This window comes from Carcharhinus amblyrhynchos, chromosome 11, assembly GCF_965287045.1.
Source record: "Carcharhinus amblyrhynchos chromosome 11, sCarAmb.v2.hapA, whole genome shotgun sequence".
NCBI classification, from domain to species: Eukaryota; Metazoa; Chordata; class Chondrichthyes; order Carcharhiniformes; family Carcharhinidae; genus Carcharhinus; species Carcharhinus amblyrhynchos.
In genome coordinates this window covers 34,384,806-34,402,342 of record NC_137334.1, presented here as the reverse complement: position 1 = coordinate 34,402,342, position 17,537 = coordinate 34,384,806, and the positions used below count along the sequence as shown (strand labels likewise).

The window sequence follows — 17,537 nt, the reverse complement described above, 5'->3', positions numbered from 1 at the left end:
AAAAAATTTGCCTCACCTCTGTTTTAAGCAATTGGCTCCTTAAACAGTGGCCCCTAGTTCTAGATCCTCTCCACATCCACTTTTCAGGATCATAATGGTTTCAATCAAGTTGCCCCTCACTCCTCTAAACTCCAGTGGATACAAGCCTGCCTTTCCAACCTACCCTCATAAGACAACCCATCCATTCCTGGTAATAATCCGATGAATCTTCTATGAACTGCTTCCAATGCATTTACATCCTTCCTTAAATAAGGTGACCAATACTGTACACAGTATTCCAAATTTGATCTCAATAGTGCCCTATACAAATGAAGCATCCCCTCTCTATTGTTGCACTCTGATTCAGGATGTCAAAGAGTCTATTCAGATAGGAATTCCTGTCTGTCTTTGCATCATGCCTCTTGCCACCAGAGGTTTCAAACAAAATCTTCAGTTTCTATGTAGCAGCACGATTAAATCGGTCAAACATAAAACCGTCAGCTAGTTTGTTCATGATGTCCCCTGTTCAACTTCGTGTGTTTATTTTTGTACCTCATTAAGATTGTATGAAATAAATTAAGGAAGCTCTAAGCCCAGCAGGTGTAGTTTGTGTTTACGTTTCCAATCATTGTTTCTTGATGTTTTTTTTCCCCCAGTCTATCTGCTGAGTTTTAAGTGGTTGGTTGAAGTGGGATCTATGTGGGCAGGCTTTGAATTTCCCACAACCAGCCAGCATGGTGGTTTGCCGATCAACTCTCCTGCCTACAAGCCATTTTCAAACAGGTCAGACTGAGGAGAAATAGTTCCTCACCCGCAAGCAATGGGTAGCCAATAATAACAATAAATGGACCTTGCTACTACGCTGACTAGGATTTTTCATGATGTGGAGATGCCGGCGTTGGACTGGGGAAAACACTAAGAAGTTTCACAACACCAGGTTAAAGTCCAACAAGTTTATTTGATAGCAAAATCCACCAGCTTTCGGAGCGCTGCTCCTTTGTCAGGTAAGTGGGAGTCCTGTTCACAGACAGAGCATGTAAAGACACAAACTCAATTTACAAAATAATGGTTGAAGTGTGAATATTTGGAGGTAATCAAATTTTAAAAGTACAGACAATGTAAGTGGAGCGAGCATTAAACACAGGTTAAAGACATGTTTATTGTCTCCAGACAGGACAGTTAGTGAGATTTTGCACGCCCAGGCAAGTCTTGGGGGTTACAGATAATGTGACATGATGTAACCCCCATGACTTGCCTGGGCTTGCAAAATCTCACTAACCGTCCTGTCTGGAGACAGTACACATCTCTTTAATGCTCTCTCCACTTACATAGTCTGTACTTGTAAAACTTGATTGCCTATAAATATTCGCATTTCAACCATTATTTTGTAAATTGAGTTTGTGTCTTTATATGCCCTGTTGTTAAACAGAACTCAGACTTACCTGATGGAGGAGCAGCGCTCCAAATGATAGTGGATTTTGCTACTAAATAAATCTGTTGGACTTGAACCTGGTGTTGTGAGACTTCTTACTCAGATTTTTCAGCCAGCAGGTCGGCCCTCTGGGGGGCAACTTAAAAATGGTCAGTGTAAAGAGGGAGGATCCTTGCAACAAACAAGGGACCAGGTCTCCAGGAACTTTTAAGCCTCAACTTCATCCAACATCCCAGTATTGATGTTAAAAGTACTAAGGGATGCTCCATCCTGAGGTGCCTAATTCTCCATTTTCCCTCTTACCTGCATCGGCTTTCTGGCACTTTCTCAATGCTGGAAAACCTCATATTGGCCTTACAAGTTCAGGAATCTGCCTGAAGTGAGCCACCTTACCATTAATTGGCTGTTCCTTTGAAAAATCACAGCCAGAATTAAATGCTCTTCCTTGAGGCATGTTTGGCTGGTGGGCATTTAATTGAATGGGAAAATGACAATGGCAGTCCTCTGTCCGGATCAAGTCTGTGGCAGGAAGGCTCGTGGATGGTGTTTCCCCTCCAATTGAGGCCTTTAAATGGGAAATGAATGCCCACTTAAGGGTCCCTTCCTGGCATATAGCGAATACTAATGGGGATCTCACCATGCAGAGTGCGTGGAAGAGAGTCTGTCAGCATTGGAAAGTACCCTTGCTGCTGACCTGTCTCCATACTATTCGCCCTGTGACCCATGATTTCTCTCTTGCCATTCCACACCTATGTCTGGATTATTTGGTAATTCTGAGCCCTGTTTGACACTTTGGCAAGCTTTCCACAAAAGTAGGCGATGCGGGGCTAGAGAACCAGTGGCCAAGACACCTGTTGCATATGCTAAATTCTGTCCCATGTGGCTATTTCTGGGAGAGTGCAAGGTCAGGATACTGATTAGATCCTAGCATCAGGGTCCCGACTCCAAATCAGAAATCCTGTCCAATCACTCTCTTCTCTTAGATTCACATTTGGTGCTTTGTTCATCTTTCTGCAGTAAAACATAGGTTAGTTTCTTCAAGAAGAAAGTTGACAGATTGTCCCCACTTATATCCTAGCCTATTTCAGAAGCCAATATTTTCTGAATTATCGCCTGTCTATTGGGTTATCAATTTTTGATGAAGACACCTTTTAAATCTGGCACTTTTTATAGCGATGTAATAATTTGCTAAATGTAATTTATGTACTCTCCTCCACCACCTGTTCTATTTTAAAAGTCTTGTGTGTGACATGAACATCCTGTCCACATTACCCTTACCTCACTGTCATGATTTTTGTCAACATTTTGCTGTTGCGAATTGACTAGTTTAAAGTAGAAAATCAGAGCCCAAGAATTAGGAAAAATAAATCAAAAGCAAGTTCAGCATGAAAAACTGGTCATTGGCAAACTGCCAAGTAGCTCAAAATAACAATTACGCTATCAACAAAAACGTCAATAAAAAAAGAGCAAAAGTATAACGAGCCAAGCAAACTAACAAAAGCGATCTTTAGAAAAAATTGTCTGCTGTCTCTTCCCAGTGACTGACATTTCAAATATTCAAAATAAGTTTGACAGAAAATAATTTCTATAAATCATATATTTCACAATAACATGATTGAATTTACTCATTGTTTTTCTTTTAATGCCTACCTTGAAGACTTTATTTCAAGTTCTGAGCCTGGGTCACAAGCCTGGTCTTCAGTTATCTTTCTTGTGATATTTTTCACAGGATAGATGACAGTGCAGATATGCTGTTTGCATGGTTTCCTGACGTGTATCAGCAGATTTCTCCTGGGTTAAAACAAAACAATTTGCGTTTTAATGTTTGTTTTAAAACAGTCGAAAGCAAGTCGGTGAACTTTTTTCCTTTGAAAATGTTATTTCACAACGAAGGTGATGAGATATAAATTTAAGATTTTGGATGCGAGAAGCAGGAAGAGCTTTTTTACACAGCGTGTGGTAATGATCTGGGACTCGCTGCCCATGAGGGTGGTGAAACTTGAAACAGCCAATGGTTTTAAAAGGAAATTGGATGTACAATTGAAAGAAATAAACCTGCAGGGCTATGGAGAATGAGCAAGGGAGTAGGACTGATAGCTCCATGGGTCGTCGCTATGGACTCGATGGGTCGAATGGCCTCCTTCTGATCCTGAAATAATTGTATAGCTGAGATTTTCTGACCCTTCCCCTCCTGCACTGAGTTTTCTCATGGCAGATGCCGCAAGCCATTGGCCACCAGTTGGATCTTCTATTCCTGCCATAGCCTGCAAACTTTTGCATGGCTCGTCCACCTTGCTGCAAGGGGGATCGACTGCGGCAGGCTCAGAAGACCCCATTAGTAGAGTGGCTGGAAAGTTTGACTCCAAGATACAAAGAAAAAGTGATTGGCATTAAAGCTGTGAAAGAGAAATTGTGAAGAATGGATTGAAACAGCTAATCCTAAATGATTCAGAAGAACCTATTGATAAAATAACAGATTAAGAGAGCAAATCAAATTCCCCAAAATATTTTTGTGTCTCACTTACTTTTCTCAGTAGCTGAAATATCTGAATAAAAGAACAAACAAAGAACAACCCAGCACGGGAAACAGGCCCTTTGGCCCAACAAGCCCGCGCCGCCACATCACCCTACACCTATTCTACCCTGTGTACCTACAAATAGAACCCCTGACTTAGCCAGATTCAGGGGAGAATAGTGTCAATTTGGTAAAACCAGTCAGCCTAAGAGCACATCTTTGGGGTGTGGGAGGAAACCGGAGCGCCCGCAGGAAACCCACACAACCACAGGGAGAATACACAAACTCCCACAGACACGGGCCCAAATCCATGTATCTGCACAGCCAGCAGTGCTAGTCACCGAGCTGTTGCGGCGCCCGTCTACCGGTCCAGGATCAAGCACGCACACCGGCACGAAGTACTAGGCCACTCCCGGAACCTCCAAGAGCAGCCCACGCACGACCCACCGTGTGCATGCCCCTTGTTTGACAACAAGGTGGACCTCCACCTGCGGAATAAAAAGACAAAAACGTTAATCACAAGCCTGCCTTTCCGGTGTCTCCCGAGGTTCTAACCCTTATTTAATAACCCCTACCATAACCCTCCATCCTCGTTTCACTCATGTGCCTATCTAACTGAACCTTAAACGAGTCCAACGTTCCCGCCTCCACCACCCCACTCAGTAGCGCGTTCCATACCCCCACTACTCTCTGCGTAAAGAACCTTCCTCTCATATCCAAATTATACCTTTCCCCCCTCACCCTTAAATCATGTCCTCTTGTATTTGTAACCAATCTAGGGAGCAGTCTCTCACTATTGACCCTGTCTATTCCCTTCAGTATCTTATATACCTCTATCATGTCCCCCCTCAATCTCTGTCTTTCCAAGGAGAACAGTCCCAGTTTCTCCAACCTTTCCTCGTAACCCAGCCCCTCCATGCCAGGCAACATCCTGGTAAACCTCCTCTGCACCCTTTCCAGAGACTCCACGTCCTTCCGGTAGTAAGGTGACCAGAACTGGACGCAGTACTCCAAATGCGGTCTAACCAACGTTCTATACAACTGAAGCATTAGACGGCAGCTTTTAAACTCTATACCTCTTCCTATAAAGGCTAGCATTCCATAAGCCTTCCTGACAACATCCTTCCTGAATGCTCAAGTTAGTTTTTGAAAAAAATAAAACCATCAAATATCCCCTTAAAAAATATTTTGAAAAACAGTAAAACCAATAAAGAAGACAAGTTTGGGGTTCAGGAAGGCTGCTTGACCCCATAAAGTGAGCAGGAAATTACACAATAGGAGCTTCATTGCAGGTAAGTTAGTAAGCTTGCAATTTCCCAATGCAACACGGGCATGGTGATTGTCCCTTTTAAGGATCAGTCTACAGTGTAAGGGTCACATGACCCAAGGAACCACTCTGGGAGCAGGGTGGTAAGGATCACCCTGTTAAATGTGGCTTCTATACTCGGAGTCATGTCAGGAGCTGATTGCAGCCGGAAGACTACAAGCTTCTGTGTAGTTTTACATCATAAGGGTTTTTTTTAAACTGGTGAACGAGCATCTGTACAGGGGGTGGGTCAGCTACCTGAAGGTAGGGCACCCAGCAACAAGCTGAAATGCCTGTGCTCCTGGCAGGCCTGTTAGACCTCATGTGGGGTATTGCCAAAAACTGTCCTGTAACATGATTCTCAACCTCCCTGCCACAGTGGTAGCCTGGCTGCTTTTTCACTTTGAATTTAATAAGTTACTCTTGGAGGTAGGTTAGTGATCTGAAAATAAACTTGACTCCCATTTCCAATCCCTATGGCAAATATTCATCCCCATGGAGTTTGAGCGTTTGCAATTTACAGAATATCACAACATGCACCAGAAGGATTCTTTGAATTGAAGTAAAATTGATGACTTTTAGTTTGAAGGTTTGTTTTTTTTTCTCAAACTAAATGTGGTGATTGTCTCTTTGAGGACAACACAGCAAAAGAAATTCAGTTAGTTTGAGAGATTAGTTGAGACCGAGAGTGAGTAATCACTCCAGGCCGTGGAATTCTCTTAGGCAGAAGATAGTCTAAAGGAATGTAGCAGCAAATAGAGACTGGGACAGCTGGTGGCCTGCTCCAGGGCAGTGGTGGTGAGAGGGGGACAGCGATGTTGGCTTCTGTATAGTTTTCCCCTATTAATAATACCCTTTGTGTTTCTGACAAAGTCTGTAATGTGCATCATTACGCCATGAACAAAATTGAAATTTAATTCTCAAGAATTATTTCAGGCATTTCATGTTTACAATGTTAAGAATTACTTTCCTATCATGAGCTCTCAGACAGATTTGTTGATGTTTGAAAGCAAAGCATAAAAGTACTCAAAGTTGATGTCAATTCTGTATGTTTTATTATGTGAACTCTCTCCCTTTCGCTCTCTCTTTTCTCTCTCTCTTTTCCTCTTTCTTTCTTTCTTTCTTTCTCTCTCTTTCTCCACCTATTAGATCCCTGTGATCCCAGATTCCAAAAACAACCTCTCTGCATTTAATCTTTTCCCCCTTTAAAATTCTGTTAGATCCTACGATGCCATCCGAGATTCAGGATTCCAGATCTCCTTCCTAGATCCCAGGATCAGTCTGATCGTTGATGAATTACTGGTCGTGCTAAGGTTACTTAATTTGTCCTTTAAGAATATCTTTAACTGACCAACAGTGTCATGGTTATCAGATGTATATGCAAAATGTAGACTGGGTGGTCATGTGGACGCTCGGATGACATGGATACAAAAGCGATCACGTGTTGTGCGCAGAAAAGATCTTCCTGGTATGCCTGCAACATCACAGCATATAAGAGATGCTCAATGTTGTCAATAAACCTTTATTGGTCACCAGTTATTGCAACCCAACATTTCTATGTGGTGTCAGGAGTTGGCAGAATAGCACGGGGACTTGGTTGCATAGACCTGCTCGTGTTCGAAAGCACCCCAGATAACTGAACAAATTCAGTGCATGGTGTTTCCACTGCAGTGCCAGCCTGTTGGATAAATCAAGGAAGTTACAGGCATGCACTGTCTTAAATTTAGCGGGTGCTGAGATGATTTAGAAATTTATGTGTTTTGTTTTTCAAATGGAGGAAGAGAAGGAGAACCTTGAGATACTACTAAAAATTGTTCAAGCACATAGGTATGCCAGTAAAGAATGTGCTATTGGATTGATGTGAGCTCAATACAACCAACCAAAAATTTGTTGAATCTATTCAGTTATTCATCATGACCCTGAAATTCCAAGCAAAGAAATATATGTTTGGTGCCCTCACTGATGAACCTGTGAGAGATCACATTGTGTGTGGGGGGTCCACATAATGTGTGCAAGCAGCTTCATCATGAGAAAGATATCTGCCATCAGCATCTGTGGGCTGAATGAGCAGTCAGAAAGAAGGCAGTAAACAAGTTTTTGTGGTCCAAAGCACACCCTGCTCCAACTGTGGCAGCCAGCATTCACAGTACAGAATTACACGTTTGGTTTTTGGTAAATGCTGCAATTAATGTGGCACATGGAACCATTTCATAAAATGCTTGCAGATCCAAGCCCCAGCAGCCTGGCCACGCTACTAGCCACCTGGTCACTGCTCCAGAGTTTAGAGCACAAACAACTGAAGCTTGGCCAGAAGAACCAAGACACTGAGCCTCCGACAACACTCGACTGCGAGAATGTCAGAAACATTACCGAGAAGGGCGAGATTTTCACCACATTAAACATTGCCTGCTACAATGCAAAACTAAAAATAAAAATCAACATCTTGCCCAAGCAGTTGTTGCAGGAAATCAACTCAAATGCTACACCAGATCCAAACACTCAGCTCAACATCTTGGTATACGAAGGATAAACTATCCACCTGCAATGTGTAGCCATTCTTTACTGCATGCAGGGCAGCTTCCAGTTTCACATCATTGATCAAAACATAACATAATTTGATTTATTATTGGCACATGTATTGGGATACAGTGAAAAGTATTGTTTCACTATGCAGACAAAATATATGTTATGGGGGGAAGGAAAGAATAGGGTGCAGAATATAATGTTGCAGTTACAGGGAAGATGAAGAGAAAGATCAGCTTAATGTATGATAAAGCCACTGGTGGGTCTTCGGAACAGCATCACACTGGGGCTAACCCATCTTGGTCCAGATGTACACACTCTGCAGCACCAGCACTCTGTAGAAATGATGGGAAATAAAGAGCTAGTCAACTGCAACACCTGTAATATATCATATGGGGCGAGATGATACGGTGTCACTTGTGATCTGTGTTCCGAGAAGAGTTTCCCTAACGATGAAAGTATTCAATGAGCTGGACCAGGTGACTGGATTGGGTGTCATAGCCCCTATAAACAAGGTCATAGTGTGTGTTCCAGCAATGGTAGCTGCAGTAAAGAAAGATGGTATGGCTAGAATCTGCATCAGATGATCAGACCTCATCATAAGAACATAAGAAATAGGAGCAGGAGTAGGCCATCTAGCCCTTCGAGCCTGCCCCGCCATTCAATAAGATCATGGCTGATTTGTCGTGGCTCAGTTCCACATTCCCGCCCTCTCCCCATCACCCTTAATCCCCTCGCTTATCAAAAACCCATCAACCCGCGTCTTAAAAATATTTAGCGAGGCAGCCTCCACCACTTCAAGAGAATTCCAGAGATTCACCACCCTTTGAGTGAAGAAGTTCTTCCTCAACTCCATTCTAAAGCGCCCCCCCCTTTATCTTGAGGCTATGCCCCCTAGTCCTACTGTCCTTTCTGAGCGGGAAGAGTCTCTCCACCTCTATCCTATCCATTCCATTCATCATCATATATGTCTCAATGAGGTCTCCCCTCATTCTTCTAAACTCTAACGAGTACAAGCCTAGTTTATTCAGCCTCTCCTCATAGCTCAACCCCCTCAACTCCGGCATCAGCCTAGTAAACCTCCTCTGCACTCCCTCCAAGGCCAAAATATCCTTGCGTAAGTACGGCGACCAAAACTGCACACAGTACTCCAGCTGCGGCCTCACCAATGCCCTATACAGCCGCAGCAAGACCTCCCTACTTTTATATTCAATCCCCCTTGCTACTGAAGGCCAGCATCCCATTAGCCTTCCTGACCACCTGCTGCACCTGCAGGCTGGGTTTTTGCGACTCATGCACAAGGACCCCAAGGTCCCTCTGCACCGTCGCCTGCTGCAGTTTTTCGCCACGTAAGTAATAGTCCTTCCTACCATTATTCCGACCAAAGTGGACAACCTCGCACTTGCCAACATTAAATTCCATTTGCCATTTCCTGGCCCATTCGCCCAGCCTATCTAGATCCTTCTGCAGACTCTCCACACCCTCCGCGCAATTTGCCGTTCCGCCAATCTTGGTGTCATCAGCAAATTTCGACACCATACACTCGGTTCCCTCCTCCAGATCATCTATATAAATGGTAAATAGCTGAGGCCCCAGCAACGACCCCTGGGGCACTCCACTACCGCCAATCCGAATAGCACCCATTGACCCCCACTCTCTGCCTCCTATTAGACAGCCAATCCTCTATCCACGCTAACACCCTACCCCCAACTCCATGTCCCCTTACCTTCTGCAATAACCTCTTGTGAGGTACCTTGTCAAACGCCTTCTGAAAATCAAGAAAGACCACATCCACCGGCTCTCCTCTATCCACCGCCCTAGACACATCCTCATAGAACTCCAATAAATTTGTCAGACACAACTTCCCCTTAACGAAACCGTGCTGCGTCTGCTCTATCAAGCAATTCCCCTCAAGATGCCTCGCTATTTCCTCCTTGATGATGGATTCTAACATTTTACCTACAACAGACGTTAAACTAACCGGCCTATAATTCCTTGCCTTTTGCCTGCCACCCTTCTTAAACAACGGCGTAACATTAGCCATTTTCCAATCTTCCGGCACTTCCCCGGAATCCAGCGACGTTTGGAAAATAACCACCAAGGCATCCACTATCACCTCCGCCATTTCTTTCAGAACCCTCGGATGCATTCCATCCGGTCCTGGGGACTTGTCCACAATCAGTCCGTCCAGTCTGTCGAGCACCGCCTCTCTAGTAACAATAATGTCATTGAGACCGTCCAGTCCTACCATCTTTCCATCTCTAACACCCGGCAAACTATTCACATCCTCCTCCGTGAAGACCGAAACAAAAAAGTTATTCAAGGCCTCAGCCATTTCCCCATCCCCTACCACTAAGTCCCCCCTCAGAGACAATGGAATAGATGATAGCCGACATGCCCAGTGCCAAGGTTTTCAACATCTTGGATGTGAAGTACAGGTTCTGGCAAATCCCACTGGAGGAAGAATCTTCAAAATCACCATGTTCATGTCCAGTAGGCAAATATTGTTTCCTCTGCATTCCCTATTAGTTGTCCAACATTGTATGGAGCAAAGTTTTGCAAGATAATCCTGCAAAATCATTGTCAATGAAACTTGGTCTGAAGTTGGAACAATGCAAGAATGTGATGCATGTCTTCATTTAGTTCTCAACAGAATCAGGACCATACAGTTAAAGCTTAACCCTGCTAAATGCAAATTCAGGGTCAGTCAGGTTCCTTATGTGGGTGATTTGCTTGCAGTTAATGGTGTGAAGCCAAACAAGACAATGGCTTTATGACAGATGTCCATTCCCAAGGACAGGAACTCTTTGCAGTGTTTCCTTGGTCTGACAAATTATCTTTCTAAGTTTATTTCTTGCGACAGTGAGGTCGCTGGATCTTTGTCAACTCCTCCACTAAGACCTCAAATGGTGTTGGCAGGAGCACATACTGTTGCAGCTCCTCCAGTGCTACAATACTTTGACTTTTGCGCAGCTGTAGTAATAAATAGTTTGCACCCTGTGACTGTTCTATTGCACTGTTACACCCCAGCATTGCTGGTTGTCCTAACTTAAATGGGGGAGTTGTTGACTGAGTGGTCATGTAGACTCTGGGATGATGCAGGTACAAAAACAGTCACACTTCGGGAGTGGGGGACTAGGAGGAGCGTGCAGACACAGCATGTAAGAGTTGCTCAGTGTTACCAATAAACCTTTATTGTTGTTAGTCCTGAGGTGCAGTTATTGCAATACAGTACTTGTACAAAAAATAATTTGTGTGAGAGCGTGTTGGTGCTGTGGGAGATCAATTATTGCATACAAATTTGTTGCAAGTCATTAGGTTCAGTATTGTTTTCATTATACAAATCACAACTGTTCTTCTGGTGGTAAATTTACGAATAATGGAAACCACTAGACAAACCTTTAAAGTGTTTATTTTGTGTAAACATAAGACAAGGTCAAATGTGACCTCATTGGTTTCTTCTGAGTCAAATTTGAAAGCAAGTACACATGCGCAAAATGTTAAATCGTCTACAACTATAATAAACAAGTACATTAAGCAGCTGAACATTGATACAATTGAGGAGAAAACATGGGAGTGGGAAGTGAACTGGAGCAGCTCTTATTACTTTGTAATATATTTCAAATAGCCAGGCCAGCTACATTCATTTTGTTTCTGTTTAAACTGGGAACTGAAAAATGCAGTTAATCATATAAACATTAGCAGGCTTTGGAACAGTTGTGCATTATTCAAGTTTGGAGAAAGGGTCTAGGAATCATTCCTAAGGATATTTGTTTTATTTTTGGTGCCAGTCAGAAAAGGAAGACAAATGTAAATTTGTGAAATATTTTCTTATTTCTTGATATTCAGAATAGAAATTGGCACCCCAAAGTGATGGACAATAAAGACCATACTACGTGCAGAGATTTGTGTGTTGATAATTTTATGATATGAGGTAATATTTATTTATCCACTGAGTAGCCATATTCTCAGAACCAAATTAATTGGGAAGATATGTTCTTCAGTTTGGAATCCATATTGTTCATAAATCTCTCTATTGATTTTTGAATTGTGACCTTAAATGTTCAGATGATATTAGTATTTCTTGTGCCAAACCGAGCATCTTAAAATATTAATCTTGTTTCCAGTCCTCATGTTGTCAAGTTGCTTCAATATTTATGTACAGCTGTTCAGCTGCTGCATTTGCTTAGCTGCATCCTAATCTTTTGTGACTATTCTGTCATATTGTCACTTTTAGAAGCTAATTCTGTCACACTCTTTTACTTAAATGAACATAACTTGAAGATGTCTTTCCCTTCTCTCTCCCCTCCACCCCTCCCCACAGCCACTTTTTTTGTAACAGTAATCTTTGCTCAGAATTCAGTCCCCTTATTGTTTTATAATTTATACTTGAAACTGTTACAACTTGCTGCTTTCAAGTTGAATGTGATTTATAATACTTTCAGGTTTAATTCTCATCACTGAGTGAAATTTGTAAAATATTTCAATTTTCCATTCACACTTTACTGTGTTGAGCATTGCTGATAATTTCCAACTTGTTAGTAAAGGATTAAACAAGAAATATTGGCCAGGACCCCAGGAACAACAGCCTTGTTCTTTGAAGTAGTGTTGTGGGATCGTTTAAATCAGCAGGCAGATGGAACCTCAGTTTAAAACCAAAAAATGACATCTCTGTTAGTGCAACGCTCGCTGTGCTCGACTGGAGTGCCAGCCTTGGTTATTGTGCTCAAGTCCTGGACTGGGACTTCAGTTGGGCACCTTGTGCTTCAGAGGCAAAAGTATTACTAACTGAACTACAGCTGAAGAGTAATATATAGCCTCTGTCTTTGGTGCACAGTTTGACACGCTCCATCAAAAAAAATCTTAAACTCTTTCCTCTTGAATGTGTTCCACTGTTTGGCTTACCTTTTTTAAACTGCTTCATTTATTGAAACAATTCAAAATTCAATTGCATGTTTTGCCTTTTGAGGTTTATAGCATTGTAACAATTTCATCATTTTGGAGCCTTTAAAGGCAATCTAAATTGATTCTGACAATTTAAGCACAAAATAAAAATTTCCCTCGTGTAACTGTATTTCCTCACTAACTTTCACGGCAAGACTGCATCTCTCCTTTTTATGCAACTCTGCTGAACATTTTGACATGTTGTCTGATTCTCTTGGCTTCACCAATTGCACCCAAGTCTCACATGCATCTGATAAGGCAATCTTTTAAAATTTGGACTCCGTATTTTGGTCCCAATGACTCCATGAGCAGTTTGCCCCAAAAGAAAAATGAAATCTTTGCCCTCAAGTGAAGATCTTGGAGGGATGTGAGATGTGATAGAATCGAGCAGCAAAGAATGGTTACAATACTATTCTAACATTAATGGAAGGAGGCTATTCAGCCCATATAGCCTACCTAGGTCCTATCCCCACATATTCACACTGCTAATCCCCCACACACTAAGGGTCAATTTAGCATGGCCAATCAACTTAATCCACACATCTTTGGATTGTGGGAGGAAACCACAGCACCTGGAGGGAAGAATGTGCAAACTCCATACAGATGATCACTCCAGTGCCACTGCTGCCCAGTTGACAATTGACAGGATTGTAGGACCAAGATGAACTCCTTTCCCTACTGGCCCATAACCTGCAGGTGGTACCCAGAGAGCCTCTGAACATTCCTAAAAATTCTTCACTGCTTATTGGAGCAAGATTTGGTACAGATGTCCCAGTGTTGGATCCCTCTTTAACTAGTATACTGAAGAAATCGAAAGCTTATTTTAGATAACTGCTCGGATCACTAAATATGTTTCCTAAGACTTTAGCAGTGGGATCTGCACAAATTTGGGGCAGACCAGCGAATGCTATATTAATATGTGCTCTGCACATTTCTTGGCTGTAAAACAGACAGAACAAATTTGAATTTCCACCCACTATCCCAGTAAGTTTTGCATTGGTTTTAAAACTTGCACCTCAAATTGGCAGGCTGCCTAAATCAATAGGAATGTTTTCACACAGTGAACTTTCTCTTGTCTCATATCGGGCCAAACCAAAAGAATCTGGTTTCCTGGGCAGATGTAAAAGTATTTATTCTTCTTTCTTATTTCATAAATCTGCTGGAACATCAGTTTCACTTCAGAAGTACAGCAAGCTTCAGAAAATATGCCATCTAAATTTTTCGAAAGCCATGAATCACAGTTTGAAACTCCATCGCACCTTTTGTTTTTGCAGAATTTGCAAATAGCGTGCTGCCAGAAATTCTTTTCAAAAGAAAATAAAGTAAATCACTTCTCCACCTAAACCACCCAAACCAATCCAAATCTGTTCATTTTAAAAATAATGAATGTTTGAGTAGGAAAGGCTAAAGGTAACGTTTTTGTGTCCCAAATATAAAAAAAAACTTGCCTAACCATTTGAATGCTGAATTTAGTTTTATTTATTTTCAATGGATCTTTTTTTTCCCTTATTTCTATTTATTTTCTGTATGTGATCAGGAGTAACAATGTAAGGAAAATACAGCCGCCTTGATATACAGTAAGCATGTGTCCTAAAATTGTTAGGGATCCTGTTCTTTTCTCCTTCATTTGCCCAGAATGTTTACCACTTCAGTTATAACAACGAAGAAAGAAATTTGAGACACGTCAAGAGTTTGTAAGATAACTGACATTTGAAAAGCAATTTAAATCCTTCTTACAGAGATATCTTAATTAAAGAAGTCTAGTGACACCAGGTTAAAGTCCAACAGATTTATTTAGACTCACGAGCTTTTGGAGCACTGCTCCTTCATCAGGTGAGTGGTCACCTGATGAAGGAGCAGCGCTCCAAAAGGTTGAGTCCAAATAAACCTATTAGACTTCAACCTGGTGTTCTGAGACTTCCTACTGCACCCACCCCAGTGCAACGCCAGCATCTCCCTCTCATAATTAAAGAAAACTGTCCACAAATGGCAGGTCTCTGAATTTTATGTGGAATGCTTACGTCCTTAAGATGTAACATCACATGAATTCTGGGCTATAGGTTGATCTATTTTTGACTCATTTGTGTATTTTTTGTTATGTTCTGCCTTCCGCATATAGCTTGTACAGTATAGAAACGAGAGTGAACCATTCAAACTCTTGATCCTGTGATAGCATTACTGAGATCAAAATTGTACATCAACCCAGCTGCATTGATTCCATTTCCCAAGATATTCTTTTGACTAGTAAAAATCTGCTGATCTTAGGTTTAAATATATTTATTGAGCTTTTTGTTGGAGGAGGATCCACTGTTTTACCATGTTTTGCATAAAGGAGTGTATGGTAACTGCTCTTTTCAAACAGCCTCAGTCTGATTTTTAAGGGTAGGTTCCCACCATCTACAAAAGGGTTTATTTCACACTTCCCTATAAATTGCTTTCAAAATCCCTCTTTCCACGTTCTACATTCCTGATAATACAAGTCTAGTTTGTGTAATCTCATCTCATAATGTCACCCTTGGGTCCCAGATAACGTTCTGGTGAATCTATACTCCTTCTAAGGCTAATATATCCTTTCTGAAGTCTATTTCCCAAACCTGTACACACTACAATAGATGTTGTCCAACCAAGAATTTGTGTAGTTGTAGCAAAACTGTCTCTCTTTTATTTCACTTGCCTAATTATAAAGGCGAATACTCAATTCCTCCTTGATTTTTCTTTTGCAATTTGTAAAATATTAATGATCTCTGTGTATTTGCCTCTGAATCTCTTTGGACTTCCACAGTTTTTATCTTTCTGTCCACTGAAGAACTACACAGATTCATCTCTTTTTGTTCCAAAATGAATGACCTCACACATATCTATCTGCCCCAGTTCTCCATTTACTCATTCTATAAAAGTATCCTCATGATCTTATTCTCCCATCTGCACTATTTATTGTGCAACCGATCTCCGTGCCATCAACAAACTTGGATTTGCAACTCTGCGTTGTATTATCTAAGGCAATAATAAGTATACTTAATGTTGAGAATTAAGCACAGACTCTTATTCTATTTCAAACGTATAGCCATGTTCTCTCACTGTAGCCAACCACAAACTGATCAATAATTCTTAAATTCCATGAGTTTTCATTTTAGCTATGGAAATTTATCAAATGCCTACTGAAAGTCCATATAAACTGAACCCTTAGCCATTCTACTGCCACTAGTTTAGTGTTCCCTCAAAAAATTGGCATAGGTCTATTAAACATCGCCCTCTATAAATCCACACTAATAGCAAAATACTGCAGATGCTGGAAATTTAAAATATAAACAGAAAATGCTGGAAAAACTCAGGATTGGCAGCATCTGTGGAGAGGAAATAGAGTTAACATTTCAATATCATATGACTCCTCTGAAGATGACTTGACTTGCTGAGTTTTTCTAACATTTTCTGTTTTTACTTAATTCCATGTTTGGTTTCTTTGATCAACTCCAAGTTCGCCAACTGTTAAATCGTTCTGTCCTAAATTGTAGACAGCAATAATTTCCCCACCACTGGTTTGTCTCTCTCACTTCTCTTAAATCATTGAATTACAGTTGCAATATTCCAATCTAAAGGAGCCATTTCTACATCAGGAGAACCTTGGAAAATTATGGATAAAACATCTGTTACTGCCGTTAAAATCCTGCAGTGATCGGTATCAAGTCTTGGGTATTTGAAAAGGATATCCATAGAATCCATGCAGTGCAGAAAGAGGCCATTCAGCCCATCGTATCTGCACTGACAGCAATCCCACTCAGGCCATACCCCCATCACCCCACGTATTTATCCTGCTAATCCCTCTAACCTACTCATAATTTATCATGACCAGTCAACCTATCCTGCACATTTTTGGAGTGTGGGAGGAAACTGGAGCACCTGGAGGAAACCCACGCAGACATGGGGAGAATGTGCAAACTCTGCCCAGACAGTTACCCAAGTTGGGAATTGAACCTGGTCCCTGGAGCTGAGAGTTTGCAATGGTAACCACTGTGCCACCATGCTGCCATTTTTTTAGTGCCTTTAGTGCCATTATTTTTCAACTACTGTTTTCTGTTTACATTAACTTTTGCGAGTTTCAGTTGTTGGTTCCTTTTTACTTTCCATCGAATGAAAGGTATCTGCTCCCTCTGTTGTAAAGACTGCTACAAAGTATTTATTTGACAAGGTTATTATTTCCTTAGTTTCATTTGCAATATTATCCATATTTTCTAAAGGACCCACATTAACATTGATGACCCATTTCCTTTCACTATTATTATAATTTTCTTTGTTAATCTTGAAATCCTTCGAGCTTCCTTTTGCGTTCCTTCAAGTTCTAACTTTATTTTGTCTTACTTTGCTGTTCATAATATCTATTTGAGTCCTTCGGTCGTGAAATTATTTTTATGCTCATTCCTTTTGAGATAATTTTCCAGTCCCTACCATGGAGGTCGTCATGGGCAGGATGAACAATTTGACGAATAATCAAAAGGTGCATTGACGGTGGGCAGGAGTTTCCAGTCTCGGGGTGTGAGGGTTTATAAAATTCCACCCTGTATCTCTTACTGCTTTTGTTGACTGTGGCTGGTTTACTTGCTAAGCAGTATGAGTCCCTTGGGGAATATACTGGTCCAGTATTACCTTAAATTGTCTTTTCAACACCTGTCACTTTTCACTGTAATTTTACCAAATAACCATTTTGAGCAGTTTCAACAGTCTCTTTCTTATCCTAATCCAGGTATCTGCACTATAATCTTGATTCTCGATAAATTTGTTCGGCTGCTTTTTTTCAAATCTAATACTGAATTCAATCAAATTACCATCATTGTTAAATAAAT

At 41.3% G+C, this 17,537-nt stretch overlaps 1 protein-coding gene across 6 annotated transcripts in view; it reads left to right on the top strand.

Moving 5' to 3' along the window:
* The window catches only part of gulp1b (GULP PTB domain containing engulfment adaptor 1b), a 377,446-nt gene that overhangs the window by 198,096 nt on the left and 161,813 nt on the right, over window positions 1-17,537 (top strand). The gene's annotated exons all lie outside the window — the stretch shown is intronic.